Source organism: Astatotilapia calliptera, chromosome 4 (assembly GCF_964374335.1).
Source record: "Astatotilapia calliptera chromosome 4, fAstCal68.1, whole genome shotgun sequence".
NCBI lineage: Eukaryota > Metazoa > Chordata > Actinopteri > Cichliformes > Cichlidae > Astatotilapia > Astatotilapia calliptera.
Window position 1 is genome coordinate 25,398,693 of NC_137425.1, and position 16,794 is coordinate 25,415,486.

Sequence of the window (16,794 nt, forward strand, 5' to 3'; positions counted from 1 at the left end):
ATCTGTTAGCAAGCAAACAAACAGAGCTTGAACAAATCTCCAAAACACTGCAGTCTGCAACCTTTTGCCTGGAACACATCTTCAGAGAAATGGGACAGATCTATGAAGCCCATAGAGCAGTACAAACACAGAATAAACTGACTTCCTGGTCTAAATATCCAAAGTTGGCTGCAGATCTGATGATTTCAGGACACCCAGTGGAGCTGATGGATGGTGATGCAGGTCATGTGCCTCTAACATGGATCTGTAGTTTTTTAGATGAAGTCATCAAGAAACTAGGTGACCAGAGAGTTTTTGTGTTGTCAGTTTTGGGCGTACAAAGCAGTGGAAAATCAACAATGCTGAATACCATGTTTGGATTGCAGTTTGCAGTGAGTGCAGGCAGGTGCACCAAAGGTGCCTTCATGCAGCTGGTCAAAGTGTCAGAGGAAATCAAGAAAGACTTCCAGTTTGACTATTTTCTAGTGGTGGACACTGAAGGACTGCGAGCTCTTGAGCTGGCAGAAAATGCTACTCTTCATCACGACAATGCACTAGCGACATTTGTTGTTGGCCTAGGAAGCTTGACACTAGAGCTGGGCGATATGAGATTTTTTCATATCACGATATGTTTTTTTCATTTCAGGCGATAACGATATCTATCACGATATAAGCCAAATAACTATATTTGTAAGATTTAAATGTGCCGTTGCTCACAAGTAAAATGTGAAATAATCAGCAGCTTGTTTTTGTTTAAATATTTATTTCCCATAATAAGTTCAACAGGGTAGATGTACTTAAGGAACATGAGACTTTTTCAGATAAATAAAGGCAAATATTGCAAACTACACAAAAGGCAGCCGCTAAAGCGTTTAAGTTTCAAAATAGAACAAACGAAACAGACTAAATTGTCAATTCCACTTAGAAACAAAATATTAATTCTAAAAATAAATCTTAGTTTGTTTTACAGAAGAACAGACAAAACTGACTAATTTTTGTCAATATCAAATAAACTGAGAACTAAAAGGAAATTCTCAATCTCTCCTTGTTGTATAGCTTAGCTTTTCAAACAGTTTTAACAGTTACTTTAGTCTGACAAAAGCCGAATGACGAATTAGCGCTTCCAGTCAGAGACTGAGGCTACGTCCACACGTACACGGGTATTTTTGAAAACGGAGATTTTCCGTTTTCGTTTTAAAAAATAATCCCGTCCACACATAAAGGGAGAAATGAAGGAAAACGCTGCTATGAACATGCCAAAGCAGCAGGTGGCGCTAGATTCCTAACCGTGCAGAAATGTTGGCCAATCAGAAGTCTAGAAGCCTCGGTGGGAAAAAGTAAACAAAGCTGCGGCATAGATGCAGAACCGAGTCGTATGTGTGGACGGACAGTAACTGTTTGTATATGTAAGCATTTAAACACTGCAGAGAGTAGAATTAACAGTAACAGTATTGTAGAAATTCATTTCACCGAAACAATAACGTGGCGCACAGTGTGACGCATGCTCCAGTTCATTGTATTTCCAGACTTGCTTTCGGCACAATTTACAGTGCACGCTACTCTGTTTTTTGTCAGACTTGAAATAGCCGAAATACCTTCACACTACGGAACTTCTATGGCTCTTCCGTTCGACAATCTCTCCGGCGTTGGAACCATCGTCTGTTTTCTCTTTGGTCACGCTCGGTTGATTTTTCTAGTCGGCACACTCATTTCCTCCATTACCCGCTGGCTGCTTCCCAAACAAACACACGTGCGGCTTGGCACTTGTGCTGTACGTTACAAGTCACGCGACGTGACGCTGCGGCTGTGATTGGTTCGGCTCTGCGTTACTTAATTTGGATTGGCTGATCTTTTTTTTTTTTTTTTTTAAGAGGACAAGAGCGGCGAGGTCTATCGCGATAGCTTAATTTCTCTATCGAGTAAAAGTTATATCGCGATACATATCGTTATCGTTCTATCGCCCAGCTCTACTTGACACTGATCAACAACTTTGGTGAGAATCCAGCTGAGATGCAGGATGTCCTGCAGATTGTTGTTCAGGCTTTCATGAGGATGAAGAAAGTTAAACTTTCTCCCAGTTGTGTGTTTGTTCATCAGAATGTGACAGATATGGCAGCTACTGAGAAAAACATGGATGGGAAAAGACGCCTGCAAGAAAAACTGGACCAGATGGCTCAACTAGCTGCTAAAGAGGAAGTGTGTGATGCTGAGTGCTTTAGTGATATCATTGACTTTGATGTGCAAAAAGATGTGAAATACTTTGCTCAGCTATGGGAGGGAAGTCCACCGATGGCTCCTCCAAATCCAGGCTACAGCGAGAGCATCCAAGAGCTGAAGAACATCATCCTATCTAAGGCTAAATGCTCTCCTGGGATCACTCTCTCACATTTTAACAGAAAGATACAAGACCTGTGGAAAGCTCTGATGAATGAACACTTTGTTTTCAGATTCAAAAAACACATTAGAAATTGCAGTTTACAGAAAACTTGAGGTTGAGTATGGAAACTGGACCTGGGCCCTAAGGAGCAACATGCTGGTGATTGAAAACCAGCTTCATACCAGAATTGAAAATGGAGAACTTGACAAGGTTGAGCGTAGTGATGAGTGAAAAATATAAAGAAGTAGAAAAAGATATGTCAAAGTACTTTGAGGATGACAGAGACAAAGATATGTTGGTTCAGTGGAGAGGCCGATTTGAAAACAAAATAAAGGAGTTCCAAGAGGAGCTGGTGACAGGAGTGGAACGAAAACTGGATGAAGTTATTCAGCAGAAGAAAGCTTGTAAAAAGCTGGATGATAAGAAGACCGAATTTGAGAACAAGCTGCTGCAAAAGAGTAAAAAGCTTGCTCACAAGTTAAAAGACAAAGCAAAAAATGAAGAGGAACTTAAAAAACATTTCAACTCAGTTTAGGATTACTGGGTAAAAGAGTTAACTGCAGATGCACAACCCATTCAGGACATCAAGCTGGATGACGATCAGGCAACTATCTTTAATGACCTTGGTTTTGAACGGAATCTCACATTTGAATGCAAAAAGAATGGCAGATACAAAAAAATATCTGAGGTTGGCAATTATTCTGATTATATTGTCCTTGGCAAGCACGAAGATACAACAAGAAAAGGGCTTGCCAGCCAAGTGGCTACATTTTTTGAAGTTGGTGCTAAAACAATAATACATTACTTATGTGGACTGTCCCACCAGGGGAGAGAAAACTTTAGACTTACTGTATGCTAACGTCAAGGATGCATACAGCTCCTCCTCCCTCCCCCCACTTGGTAGGTCAGATCATAACCTGATTCACCTCACCCCCCGCTATGTGCCAATTGTGAGGAGGGAACCTGTGACCACCAGGACTGTTAGGAGGTGGTCAGAGGAGGCAATAGCGGAACTACAGGGCTGTTTCGAGGTGACCGACTGGGAAACACTCTGTGAGCCTCACGCCGAGGACATCAATGGGCTTACTGAGTGTATCACAAACTACATAACTTTCTGCACCGACTCCATTGTTCCAGCTCAGACTGTTCATTGTTACCCAAATAACAAGCCGTGGGTGACTAAGGACATCAAAGCCCTCCTCAACAACAAGAAGAGGGCTTTCAGAGGGGGCAACAAAGAGGAGGTGAGGAAGGTCCAGGTGTTACTAAAGGACAAGATCAGAGAGGCTAAGGACAATTACAGGAGGAAGCTGGAGTGGAAACTCCAGCAGAACAGCATGAGAGAGGTGTGGAGGGGCATGAAGACCATCACTGGATTCAGGCCAACCAACAGCAGGGGAGCTGAGGGAGGTGAGAATAGAGCCGACGAGTTGAATCTGTTTTTCAATAGATTTGACACCACAGTGTCTGCTCCCACCCCCACAACCTCACCTGCAGTCAGCCTGGAATCCAGAGCCACACCACTGTGCCAGCCTCTCTCTTCACATGTTGCCTCCTGTGAGATTCCTGACACCCCTCCCCCACCCATCACCTTCACTCAATACCAGGTTGAGATGCAAATGAGGAGACTTCACTCAGGCAAGTCTGCTGGACCAGACGGAGTGAGTCCCCTTGTCCTCAAGGCCTGTGCCCCCCAGCTGTGTGGAGTCTTTCATAAACTGTTTATGCTGAGTCTGAGTCTGCAGAGGGTCCCGGTGATGTGGAAGACATCATGCCTCGTCCCTGTACCAAAGACGCCTCGTCCCAGTGGCCCCCAGGATTACAGGCCCGTGGCACTGACCTCCCACATCATGAAGACCCTGGAAAGGCTCATCCTGGACCAGCTGCGACCCATAGTAAGACCACATCTGGATCCCCTTCAGTTCGCTTATCAGCCTCGTCTCGGAACAGAGGACGCCATCATCTACCTGCTCAATCGTGTCTACACCCATCTGGACCAGCCGGCGAGCACTGTGAGGGTCATGTTTTTTGACTTTTCCAGTGCTTTCAACACCATCAGGCCGACCCTCCTGGGTGATAAGTTAGCAGCGATGCAGGTGGATGCTTCTCTGGTGTCCTGGATTGTTGATTACCTGACAGGAAGACCACAATATGTACGTCTCCCACAGTGTGTGTCTGACAAGGTGATTAGCAACACAGGGGCACCACAGGGGACTGTCCTCTCCCCCTTCCTCTTCACCCTCTACACCACAGACTTCAGCCACTGCACAGAGACCTGCCATCTTCAGAAGTTTTCTGATGACTCTGCGGTGGTTGGATGCATCAGCAGGGATGATGAGACAGAGTACCGGGCTGTGGTCGACTCCTTTGTCACGTGGTGTGAGCAGAATCATCTGCAGCTCAACGTGGCAAAGACCAAGGAACTGATCGTGGACTTCAGGAAGACCAGGAAACACTTGACCCCTGTTTCAATCCAGGGGGTCAGTGTTGACATTGTGGAGGACTATAAATACCTTGGAGTACACATTGACAATAAACTGGACTGGGCTAAAAACACCACAGCACTTTACAGGAAGGGCCAGAGTCGTCTCTATTTTTTGAGGCGACTGAGGTCCTTCAACATCTGCCAGAAAATGCTGAGGATTTTCTATGAGTCTGTGGTGGCCAGTGCGATCCTCTATGCTGTTGCATGCTGGGGGAGCAGGCTGAGGGTCGCAGATGCCAACAGACTTAATAAACTGATCCGTAAGGCCAGCAATGTTGTGGGGATGGAGCTGGACTCCCTCAAGGTGGTGTCGGAGAGGCGGATGCTGTCCAAGATAAAGACAATGTTGGATAACACCTCCCACCCACTCCATGACATGTTGGTCAGTCACAGGAGCTCGTTCAGTGAGAGACTGAGATTACCGAAAAGCACCACTGAACGACACAGGAAATCATTCCTGCCTGTGGCCATCTCCCTGTACAACGCATCCACTTAACACACTGTTTGCTGCTACAACTACACATGTTTCTTTTCCAAATATTTATTTATAAGTGACTTATGTATGTATGTATGTATATATATGTATATATTGTACTATTCTTAGTTAGCGTATTGTCTGTCTTGTCTTAATGTTGGTTTAAAATGGAGCACTGTAACAAAAAATAATTTCCCCCAGGGATCAATAAAGTATTCTGATTCTGATTCTGATTAAAGAGACCTTTTGAGCATGAAGACCAGGAAATGATAAGATCCCTCATAAGAGACCTGATCAAATCCTCATCGATCAGCTGTGTAACTGCTGCTGGGAAACCTGCCCGTTCTGTGCAGCTGTTTGTGCCAACACAATTAAAGATCACAGTCCTGGAGATCACAGTGTCCCCTTTCATCGATCTCAAGCAATCAATGGTTGGCACTACAGAAACACTGAGATATTGTGTGTCGACTTTTGTACAACCCAAGTTGCAAGTGAAGGAAGTTTTTACCCTTGCCATGACTCAAATCATACCATTCCTTTTAAAAAATACGGAACTGCTGGACCACCATATGAAAATTGGAGCATTACCCCTGATGAGTCTAAGCTCAAGTATTGGACATGGTTTGTGTGTCAGTTTCAGGAGAAACTCGAAAACCACCATGGTTTAAAATTCACACAGCGTGGTGAGATTCCCAGTGAATGCACGAAAAAAAAGAGGCTATTCAAAGTCTGGATGAAATGTACAGTACAAACTGAACAGTTTCAGTTTTACACATTTTTAGTTTGCTGAAAATCACAAGACCTGTTTTACCTTGATTACTCACAAATAAACTTTAAAACATAATGTTAGTGATTTAAACATTACATGTGGGTGACAGAATGGTATATATATATTTCTGCTTTGGTCACATAAATGCTCACACATGAGAGAAACAATCATTTTGAGAATATAATGAGAATTAAAACCAAATATATTGTTGTGAACATTAACGAATAGTTTATTGTTTTATTTTTAATGAGAAATTACAATATTTTTCTTTTTTGTAGCTTCATGAAACATTTCTTTCGATAATGTGTTTATGTGTGTGTTCTATTCTAATTTTATTTAGATGTAAGGTGTAACAAATGAATATTTTATCTTTCTGATGTTTATGTTTCTTTACGTTTCTGATTTGACATACGAACTTTAACTTCATTTAAATCATCACAGCATGTTTTACCTTTTACTCAAATCTCAGTTTATTTTAACTATTGAATATTTTTAAACAATGTTGTTTCTATTATTTGTGGAATTGTTAATCAATGACAATAAAAAAGTGGAATTTGACCCCATGTTATTAATGGTAAATGGCTTGTATTTGTATAGCGCTTTACTAGTCCATAGGACCCCAAAGCGCTTTACACTACATCCAGTCATCCACCCATTCACACACACATTCACACACTGGTGATGGCAAGCTACATTGTAGCCACAGCCACCCTGGGGCGCACTGACAGAGGCGAGGCTGCCGGACACTGGCGCCACGGGCCCTCTGACCACCACCAGTAGGCAACGGGTGAAGGGTCTTGCCCAAGGACACAACGACCGAGACTGTCCAAGCCGGGGCTCGAACCGGCAACCTTCCGATTACAAGGCGAACTCCCAACGGTGTTTTTATGTAGCCTATCTGTTTAGTCAATTTAATTAAAAACTTACAGATGACTTCTTATTTTATAGGGTAATCTTAAGATAAATATCAATACCACTGATTTTTTTGGACACTTTTTCTTCTTTCTGAGGTAACTTCCTCCAAACCATCATTTTAGACCATTCATTAATACTTCAATCTTAAATATGACGAACATATGTCTATTAATTGGCTATGTTCTAGGCTGCCTCCTCTTTTAGGAGAATTTGGAGAGTTCATTAGTGGAAAAGAGGATACATTTGAGATGACTGTCAGGTTTATATTGTTGATTGTCATTTATGCTTAGAAATATATAACCATATATGCTTAAAGGTGTATAATCAACTGTGTAGTGATAGGATGTGTGATCCTTAGTAGTCTGCAAAGACTTTGTGTGCATTCCAGAGGCTTCTGGCATACACACACTCAGATCCTAGGGTCATGGGGAGAGGTCGTACCTTATTTTATTGTTTTATGGTAGTATAACTGTATCTATGTCTGTTTTAGTCTGAGTGCCTTTTGTTTAGATGAACTGCCGGACTTCCAGACCAGCAGGTTTAGGGAAGTGCCCCCCCCCCCCCCCACACACACACACACACTTATACAACGCACAGACAAGGTACTCTTTGTTTGTATGTATACGTCATATGTTAATGAACCTATGCATACTCATGTAACCTCAATAAAGAGCAGTGTTACAGGGGGAGCGGACAAGAGCAACTGGGGTCAAGCGAAAGAACGGTGTTTGTCCAGTTCGCTCCCATGCACGAGAAACATAAAGAACTTTGGCTGCTTGGTGTCTAATCCTTTTGGTGTGTAGTTGAACTGTCTTGAACGTTCCAGCGAATAGGTTTATGCTACAAACCTATCAATGACCGATTGTCCTCTGATATATATGCTGCTGGCATCAGTCTCTCTCTCTCTCTCTCTGCATACTCTACAGACTTCACTGACCTACATAGTTATGGTTATTTTACTTTTGTTTTGTTAAATAAACACTTTGCTAAAATATGATATGTGGCCACCTCCTTTTTGTCCCTCCCATGCTCTGGCAGTACAGATACAACAATTCAAAATTGCCACTGTCAGCCAACTCTAAGCTGCTGGGAGTCCTCCTCCTTCTCATGGGGTGTATCTACTTTCGCCCCTTTTAGTCAATTGCAGTGTCACCAGGAGATGGTGCTTTCTTCAAAAAAACTTTGACTTTGATAGTTAGCTGTCGAAGTTTATCTTAGTATTATTTCATCATGGTAATGGAAGTAATCATCAGAGCTTCAAAATGGCTGGTGGTGGGGGTGTCAGCGGCTCACATCTGGAATCCAGTTAACACCAGTCAGGGCCTTCATGGATCACATAACGACTAAACAAATTGCATCTAGACTAATGACTGTTCTTTCTACAGTCATTGGCCTAGACACCATTTTTTGGTAGTATTCTAATGTCCCTTTTTTTGAAAGGCACTATGAGGTGTTTGCTCAGTCCTGCCGTATATACCAGAGGTCACTAACAGGCAGACTGCAGTCAGGAACCAAAAGCGGTCCCATATGGACCCAAAACAGATTTAAAACCTGAAGGGACGTTTCTATTTTAAATGGTGCAGCTTTTCTGTTCTTTACAGTAGTAGTCCAGCATGTGAAGAAATGCACAAACCAGTTGAATGAAGGTTAGCCATTCCACCACTAAACGCGTTACTTGTAACGCGTTACTGCCCATTTCTGCTTACAGTGTACTTGTTTCATTGTTTCCTGCAAAAACCTGACTTGTTGCCTGCAAATTGCATGTAAATACAGGGTATTTGCAACCTTATTCGTGGGTCATGTTTTAAAGTGTATTTTGACATGCAAACTACAGAATATTTACATCTTCTCCACAACTTATCATCGTCACTGAAGCACAGCAGCCACAAGAGGGCAGACAGAGAGAGCGATAGTAGCAGTCAGAACAGAATATCACAGATTACCTGTGTTAAAATGCAGTATATTTACAAAGCTTTAATGGAGTCATATTCTAACCTAAACACAAGCACAAATGCAAATGCATTCACCAAATGCACAGAGTGTCCAGCATGACTGTCACATCCAGCAGCCGTCAATGCTGCTCTTTTCAAACAAGATGAACTATTTGTGAGCACCTGTTTGTACACCTGTGTGAACACCTGTGTGTGAGAGCGCTTGTGTTCATAAGGCACGAACCTTCAGGCTCTGTTGGGTCCGGTGGGCCAGGCCCTGCCAAGCAGCCCCGGGGAGTGAGTCACTACACTCCTGAGCTCCCAGTCCCGGACACAGAGAACCCACCAATTCACTCACAGGTGGGGGCATCAGCCGCTGGCAGGGAGTGTGGTGGGGGACAATAGGCCCCCGCACCTATGGGAGCCTAAGATGTTCCTTGAGAGTTGGAGTCTAAGACCTGAGCTGACACATAAACATAGAAAAACAGGCACACACAGACACAAGCATGCATTTCCACCGTCATGTACACATATACAAATACACGCACACTTGCCCAACATGGAGTCAAAACGGGTGCACAGACCGTTCTGTGTGCCCACCCAGACGCCCTATATGTATGTGTCATAAGAGTGTAAATAATGTGAGCGTCTAAGTCAGGGGTCGGCAACCCTAGGCACGCGTGCCACAGCTGGCACGTGAAGGGTTAACTAATGGCACGACCATAGCTGGACTGGCCATCGGGCATACCGGGCATTTGCTCGGTGGGCTGATGGTGAATTTTCGTTTTTATGGGCCGATGATTTTTAAAAAAAATTTTTTTTTGTAACGGTATAAACAATGAAAGGTGGTGGATTGGCCACTTGCTGGCTGATGTGTAAAAATAACTCAGTTGTTTGGTGGTGGCTATGGCGGCGCTTCCACAGATTCAGTAACATTAGTAAGTGGTGGAGGCCAGCAGGTGGATGAGGGAAAGGGGAGGCAGGAGGAGGAGAGACCCGAGGCGGGGCCGGTCGGAGTGTCAGGTGAACTGAACTTCAGGTAAGAATTTATGACCTGCAGTCTATCTGGGTCAGATATAAACCAAGTTTAGGTGGAGTTTATTTTCGTTGTGCTGACTTTTTACAGTCAGTTAATGACTCGCACTGCGTACTAGCTAGCATGACGGAGTTTCTATACAGCTGGGTGGGTGCTATGATTTTACTGATAGTGATCTTTATTTTATTCATAAGGTTAATTATTAGAGCTGCCAACCGTCCCGTAAAAACGGAATCGTCCCCTATTCAGAGAAAATATTACGCGTTTCGTGGCTCATCATGGCCTTGCCATATTGGTCCATTTGATTGACCTTTATTATAATTATGAATTTATTTTATTTTCAGTTGCTACAAACGGGACAGACATGACTGGAGGACAGGACAGGGAGAAAGAATGAAAGAAAGAGAGGGCGAGAAAGAAAACCAAAGGGGAGAAGAGACGGTGAGAAGGGGGGGAAGAAAGAAAAAAAGAAAAAAAGAAAAACAAACAAAACACCTGGGTCACCTGTATGGAGAAAAAAAACAGAAGAGAAAGCAAACAACAAAGAGCAACATAATAAAAAAAACAGCACCATCACAATAAACTAGCTAGCAGTAGATAACAGTAGATACTAAATAATAAACGATATTGTGCAGCACGCACGATAGACAGCGCACAATGTGCTTTGAGGCAGCAGCCAAGAAAGGTGTAGTCCGCGTCTGTGAACACCCGTGTGTACACCTGTGTGCATACCTGTGCGGATCAGCATGCTTGTATTCCAAAGGTTTCTCCATGTAACGATCTGCTAGGGAGTGTGGGGAGCCATAGCCCCGTCCACCAGGGTAGGAAGCAGGTATGGAGGAGATCCAGGCCCCAGATTTCCAGAGGCTCCAGAGTACAAGGACCCGAGGAGGACCACCAAAGGGGGGGGAACCGTGCCACCCTCCTGGGAAGAGCTGAGTAGAGCCCCAAAGGAGAGGTCACCCCGCAGCTACGGAGCAGAGGCCAGAGGGGGTTGCAGTGGCGTGCCCGCGGGCTCTGCCGGCAGCCAGCTGTGCCAGAGAGGACCGAGCTTCAGGCCCAGAGGCCAGAGGTCTGAGGGCACCCCACCCCCCGGAAGGAGCCCAGCCGGGCCACAGGCGCCCGGCCCCGCCAATTGGCCACCAGGAGTGAGCCGGTACATACATGAGCGCCCAGCCCCAGACGACAAGGACCACCAACACACCAACGTCTGAGGGCATCAGCCACCGGCAGGGAGTGTGGTGAGGGGAGATAGGCCTCCGTACTTTAGAGGGCCTGAGATGTACCCAGAGAGGTTGAGTCTAAGACCCAACCTGACATATAGACACAGCCGAACAGGCACACGCGGACACAAACGTGCATTCCCACCCCATATGCACAACCAAATACTCGGCACTCACCCAACGTGTAGACAGACACAAATAGACACTGCACAGACAGTCGCACTCCCCAAACATACTCTATATCCCAGGTCCAGGTACCCCCGCCCTCAGAGGGGCAAGCCGCACCTAGACCCAGGACATGTAACCCTTCTCTCTGGGGTGGAGGCAAGCGGACCACCTCCTTATCTGCAATAGCAGGGAGGCCCCGCATCCCAGACCCCAGTCTGACGGCCAGCACCTCCTCCCAGCCCCCCAGCCCTGACGGCTAACAGAACCGGGGTGAGTGAAGACCTCAAACCTCCCTACGCCCGCTCATATGTAGTGTTGCTGTGTGCTGTTCTAAAGTGCATTTAAAACTCAGGAGAGCATGGTACTAGCTTCCTCTCAGAGAGCAGCAGAGGTGGGACCAAGTCATTGTTTTGCAAGTCTCAAGTAAGTCTCAAGTCTTTATCCTCAAGTCTCAAGTCAAGTCTCAAGTAATGTCAGGCAAGTCAGAGTCGAGTCTCAAGTCACTGGTGTAAAAGTCCAAGTAAAGTCACAAGTCTGAAATTTTGAATTTCAAGTCCTTTCGAGTCTTTAAAAAAAAAACGAAAAAAAGCATGTTGCAGTTATATGCGAAATGTAAATATTAGACCATGTAATTTTTAAATCTGTGTTTTTCTCAACACATGACAAAATAGTGAACTTAGAAAATATACACAAATTGTGAAATTGCACCTCTTTAAAATGCAGTTCAATTAAACCTAGCTCCAAGAATAATTTTCACCGACAGTTCTGAGATAAGCTGCATGTTATTCTTGGATGCGGTTGTAGGACCAGCTTTAAAATCGCATGACAAAAATATCATACATAAATAAATGATATTTTTTTTAAAATATCATTTAAAAAAAAAACTGCATCACCAACGTAGCCTGGAAAACATTTGCTAGTTAGATGAAGTCAGCTATCTCATCATAGCATATTTATATGCATATTTATTAGGGCTGCCACAAACGATTATTTTGATAGTCGACTAGTCACCGATTATTTTTGCGATTAGTCGACTAATCAGATCATCATCCATTGGACGTACAGCGTACAGCTTATTGCACCAGCAGCATCTGCTCTTATATAACTATCATTAGCTTACAGCTTTAAGTGTTTAAGGTATGTGCTAACTAAAAATAAAGACAAGATGATAGTTTATTAAACTTCACCGAAACAATCTGCAAATTTCATTAAAATTTAATAAACTCCTTGCTATCTAAAATATAACAGGACACCGGAGTAAATTCTGGAGCATCTCACATTTCTGACAATCAGCTGTCTGCTTGACGTTTATTCAGCTGTGTAAAAACTATAACTTTGATCTCAGCCAAACCGATTTACTCAGGAACAAAAAACACTGAAAAAAAACAAAAAATAACATTCTTAAGTTATCTAAGTGACTTATATGTTTAACCTGAGTAGCGAAAGACGGCGGTGGGTTTGAAAACGATTTGCCGGGAGTCTGGTGCTCTCACGGCGCTAGTGAGCCTAGCCCCCGCCTAGCTATCGAGCTAGAGGGTAACAGACGTCTCCGAAAACGTCGGAGCGCTTTTGAAAATATGTGGTGTCTTGATAAACTGAGCAGATATTTGAGGTTTACACAGCTACATTCTCGCCTGAAAATATGTTAAACGTTTATTTTGTGACCCAGAAACAATAATAAGAGTAATATTAAAACTAACTAGCTGCCGCCATTGTTGGAAACTGAGCTGGGCTGCGCTATGAATTCTGGGACACAGCTGCTTCTTCTTCGGGGTTTAACGACAGCTGGCATCCTTGTACATGCAGTGCTGCCATCTTCTGTTTCAGTCCGTTATTACACTCTTAAATCCTACTACTTATTCCTGCGTCTTTTGGGATCTTACAAAGCTTCAAACGACGTGTCGACTATTAAATCAGTCATCGACGATTTTGATAGTCGACGTAATCGTGACTAGTCGACTAATCGTGGCAGCCCTAATATTTATAATTATACGCTTCTTGGAGTGAGCGCATACACTCGTGAAGTTTAGTAACTTCCGGTCACTGCAACAAGCCCAGGTACAGTTTACCGACGGATGGGTACAGGACCTTGAAATGCACCGTGTAGAAAGTAAAGACCATCGTACATATCATAAGTTTACCAGTCTCACAAATCGTCGTCATAAATACACATTCGTTAACCGTTTATTAATAGGACCTTTGAGCTCAATGGTAATTAATTAGCAGTGGAAATAATTTCTGGTAGCATCACAGAAATGTAGCAGTGACAATAATATTGTATGCTGTAATCGTACTGGACAATTAGTGATACAAAACAACTGTTTTATCCTGTGAATAAAAGTATATGTTTTTGTAAATGTACCATGGTAATAACAGAAGCGAAACACAATATTGTGTCAGGACAATTCACTATTTATGCACAATAAACAAAGGAGCATACCGCGACAATTTCTGCTCAGCGCCAGACTTGCTTGTAACCTATATCACCAATTATGTTAAGAAAAATTACGCATTAACTACTACAGCAGACTGACCTTTTTGGAAATGCTTGGAGCAGACTAACCTGTGAGCTGGAGTGTTCTGGGACGTTATATTTGGGCTTTGAATGGCTGCAATCCAGGCCACCCGTCGCCTCTTTGTTACTTCGGAAACATGGCTCGAACAATTTCTCTTCAACGTCGTAATCCGATAACAACCGATCTCTTTACCCGTCGGCTTGCCGTGGCTGTCATGCGACCGGCTATTGCAGTTAATAATACAACGGCTTCTTGACATTTTTGTGTTTCTTTTTATCGCTGTGTGACTGATTTTAATTGAAAGCCTGCGTGCGCTAGTACCGCTTGCCACGAGTTCCCAGAATCCTTTGCGGTTCTACCCGTGAATGACGTCACATTTTCAATCTCTATATAATATGCATGTTAAATTTTATATTTGGGGTAAAATATCAAGTCTTTTCAAGTAAACCGGTTCAAGTCCAATTCAAGTCCCAAGTCATTGGTGTAAAAGTCCAAGTCAAGTCACAAGTCTTAGAACATTTTTTCAAGTCAAGTCTAAAGTCATAAAATTAATGACTCGAGTCTGACTCGAGTCCAAGTCATGTGACTCGAGTCCACACCTCTGGAGAGCAGCACAGCTCTTCCTGAAAACCCTTAGTGTCTAAATGCATTTAAAATTGAGGGTAGGGCACCAGCGCCAAAGGTGGGTTGGAGTACACCGACCATCCTCTGGATGCTGTAAAACGTGCCCACCCCCAAGGCCCTATATGTATGTGTTATGTGAGAGTGTGAGTAATGTGGATGTCTAGGTTGCCGAATAAAATTGAGGCACAGGCGGCCAGAAGGGGATAGAGGGGGAGTGCCTCCCCTGCACCATGGTGACATACCTGCACCCCAAGCCATGCGTGTGTGGGTGGGTGTGGTAGAGCGGGAATAGGGAGGCAGCTGAGGATGGGGAGGGAAGAAAGGGAGGGGCAAGCGATCCTTTTCTATGCAGCTGACGGCTGGTAACTGTGCAGGGGCGGGTCTAGCAAAGTTTTGCCAGGGGTCAGGTAGGGCATTAACAGGGAGAGGGGGGCACAAAGAAATACTTTTCTTTCTTATTCTCATTTAAAATGTCTAGCTGTTATTAAATAATTTTCTGAAGCTTACAACCAAAGTTTTTATCTGACATAAAATGTATAGAAATCATATATATATACCAACAAGACAGTGTACATTACTGTCACAACAGCGTTTGTTTTCATTCAAAGGCTTTATACTATAAAGTTTATAGCTTTAATACCTGATGGGCCGGTCTTTAGTCAAAATGCCCGGGCCAATTTTTTTGTCCCAGTCCATTCCTGGGCATGACGTGCAGTGAATTAATCTGAGAAGGTGCATTAAAAAATAAATGGCCACACCAGCGGTGCACATCGCAAATTAGCTCGCATAGACACATTAGTTGTGCCGCTTCTTTTTTTTTTTTTTTTTTGCCTGTCCCATTTGGTTCTTTAGCCATCAGAATTGTTGTCTGAAGACCAACAAGGATACCCAATGGATTTACTTTGCCAAATGGATCATCGTGGCATTGCCGTATTGGTCCATTTGGTCGATCTTTGTTTTTATTATTTATTATATTTTATTTTCAGATGTTACAGACGGGACAGACATGAGTGAGGGATAGGAAAGGGAGAAAGAAAGAGGAAGGAAAGGAAAAACAGAAGGGGAGAGGGACAGTGAGAAAGGGGGGGGAGAAAAAAAATAAAAATCTCCTGGATCACCTGTTGAGAGAAGAATAGAAAACAAGCAAAAAAAAAAACAAAGCAACATACTAAACACAACACCATCGCATTAATCTAGCTAAGTGTAAACAGCAGTAAATACTAAATATTCAATGTTGTTGTGCAGCACGCAGGACAGATGTGCTTCGAAGTAGCAGCCAAGAAAGGTGTAATTTGGGTCTACGAGCAGTGAACACCCGTGTGCATACCTGTGTGGATCAGCGCGCTTGTATTCCAAAGGTTTCTCCATGTAACGATCTGCTAGGGAGTGTGGGGGGGCCACAGCCCCGTCCTCCGGGGTGTGAAGCGGGTATGGAGGAGATCAAAACTCCAGACATCCAGAGGCCCCCAGAACACAAGAGACCATGGAAAACCAACAGAGGGGCAGCCGCGCCACTGTTCCAGTAAGAGCTGAGGAGAGTCCCAGATGAGGGTTCACTCAGCAGCCGCGGAGCAGAAGCCAGGGGGAGTTGCAGTGACGCGCCCGTGAGCTCCGCCGGCCCCCAGCTGTGCCTGAGTGACCGAGCCCCAGGCCGAGAGGCCGGGGGCACCCCACCTCCGAAGGGGCCCAAGCGAGCCCCAGGCTCCAGGCCCCGATAAGCGGCCGCCAAGGAGTGAGCCGGTGTGTACCTGGACGCCCACCCCCAGACACAAAGAACCACCAACGCACCGACACCTGAGGGAGTCCGCCACTGGCAGGGGAAGTGGTGGTGGGCGGAGATAGGCCTCCAAACCTTGGAGGGCCTGAGGTGTCCCCAGAGAGGTGGCGTCTGATACCCAACCAGTTGTGCCGCTTCTTAATGACAGTATCTTAGCTAACAACCCCAACTACCAGATTCAACTTGTAATTGGCTAAAACTAACTTAGCCTACTGGTGAGGGGGACGTTGTTAGCTTTCCACATTCCGACACTTGAAAAGCTTCAGGAGCTGTCTGCTCAGCACAGCATCAGCACCGTGGAAATACACGAATACATCCGTAGACTCGAGACAGAATTCACAATGTGTTTTTGGGACTTTCAGGTGTATGGACCAATGTTTTCTTTTCTAATCAAACCAGAAATCTTTAATGAGCAGCTGGATTTGTCTCGCATTAACTGGCTGAGTTAATGCCAGTTAATGCAACATCGAAGCAGCTGGAATCCACAGTTGTGCGTGTTCATGGAGCTTGCATTTTCAC

At 44.2% G+C, this 16,794-nt stretch overlaps 1 long non-coding RNA gene and 2 pseudogenes across 1 annotated transcript; all 3 read left to right on the forward strand.

Moving 5' to 3' along the window:
- Positions 1-89: 89 nt before the first annotated feature.
- On the forward strand, positions 90-2,891 carry LOC113021574 (interferon-induced very large GTPase 1-like; annotated as a pseudogene).
- Positions 2,892-2,949: 58 nt separating this feature from the next.
- LOC145428462 (interferon-induced very large GTPase 1-like) lies at positions 2,950-6,072 on the forward strand (annotated as a pseudogene).
- Positions 6,073-11,565: 5,493 nt separating this feature from the next.
- LOC145428330 (uncharacterized) lies at positions 11,566-16,336 on the forward strand. The gene is made up of 2 exons (XR_013908615.1): positions 11,566-11,749; positions 14,492-16,336. It is a non-coding gene; the product is annotated as an uncharacterized LOC145428330 (long non-coding RNA).
- Positions 16,337-16,794: the final 458 nt, after the last annotated feature.